The sequence below is a fragment of the Herpailurus yagouaroundi genome, unplaced genomic scaffold (assembly GCF_014898765.1).
Source record: "Herpailurus yagouaroundi ecotype Mexico unplaced genomic scaffold, PumYag 67525, whole genome shotgun sequence".
In the NCBI taxonomy this organism is placed as follows: domain Eukaryota; kingdom Metazoa; phylum Chordata; class Mammalia; order Carnivora; family Felidae; genus Herpailurus; species Herpailurus yagouaroundi.
Genome location: NW_024420331.1, coordinates 1,731,821 through 1,733,002, shown reverse-complemented (window position 1 = coordinate 1,733,002; position 1,182 = coordinate 1,731,821). Strand labels below are relative to the sequence as shown.

Below are 1,182 nucleotides of genomic sequence, written 5' to 3'. Positions count from 1 at the left end.
ACAGCTATGGTGAAACTGCTCTAATATTTTAGTGACACAGCAGTATGTGGGGGTGCTGTAGAGGGGAACTGCTGCTTGACACTTGCTCCAACAGCATGTTGGCCCTGAGAGAAGGGGAGGTTCATTTGTCCTCTCTTGCTCCGTGTTCACCCTTTGGCCATGGGGTCGGTGGCGTCCGTCCCATGATCCCCCTTCTAGATACTGGTTGGGGGAGACAGGAGTTGGATTTGTGAAGGCTCGGGGTCCTTAGACCAGTGGTTCTCAAACTTGAGCATGCATCGGAATCACCTGGAAGGCTTATAAAAGAGATTAGCGGGGAGCGAGAGTTGCGGGGACCGCCTGCTGAGCGAGCAGGCGCTCTACGGAGAGAGAAGGAGGAAGATCTCACACCGAAAAGCAACAGTGTAGGAAGCTAGGAAAGAGGAGGTGCCGGCGCTCCCTGAGGCCGCTCACCCCAGTTCCCACGCGCCGGTTTCCCAGGAAGACGGAGGGGGCCAGGGGGCGAGCTGGCTGGGCTGATGAGAAGGGGCGGAGCACGCGCGTTTGGAAGCTGCCCGGAAAGCTAAAGCGCGGGTTGGCGGGGCGGTCTCGGGGGTCGGCTCCTTGGGACCGGAGCGCGAGCTTCTGAAGGAGGGATAAACTCGCGAGCTCTGGTGGCGAAATGCCTTTTAGTAATAGTTAATCTTTTATGATTCTCGAGTTTTACTAGGGCCCATCTCTCACTATTGGGCCAGGGGTCCTTTAAGGGGGGAGAAAAAGAGAAGCCAATTGCGGAAGTCTCTTGCAGCTCCTCCCCTCCAGCCGGCGCGCGCAGCACGGGCGGGCACGTCCTTGCTGCGCCGGATACGTCATCACGGCCTGCGCCCGGGGCGGAGCGGGGCGGAGCCTCTGGGTCAAGGACGAGCCTGCGCAGAGCGTGGGAAAGGCATGCGTTGTGGCGTCTGACGTATCCGTGGAGACATCTTAAGTTTCCCTCAGTGGGCACGAAAAAAAGCAAGTGTAGGTCTGCTTCTCTCCCCGCCTGCATTCCCAGCCGGGCTCTGCAGCCGGCTCCTTGTTTCCGGCGAAGGGAATTTCCCGGCGCGATCCCTGAGGGTCCCTGAGGAGCAGCAGGCGCCCCCGCGCCGCCCCCTCGCCCCCGCCGCCCCCTCGCCCCCGCCGCCCCCTCGCCCCCGCCGCCCC

At 61.5% G+C, this 1,182-nt stretch overlaps 1 protein-coding gene across 2 annotated transcripts in view; it reads left to right on the top strand.

Moving 5' to 3' along the window:
• The first annotated feature begins 335 nt into the window (after positions 1 to 335).
• The window catches only part of FRMPD4 (FERM and PDZ domain containing 4), an 868,248-nt gene continuing 867,401 nt past the window's right edge, over positions 336 to 1,182 (top strand). Inside the window, exon 1 of one of the 2 annotated variants that reach the window (XM_040467604.1) lies at positions 336 to 404. The gene's annotated coding sequence lies outside the window, so the exon portion shown is untranslated. Of the gene's footprint in view, positions 405 to 803; positions 1,000 to 1,182 lie in introns of those variants that run through there. The other variant, XM_040467603.1, reaches the window with a different exon arrangement.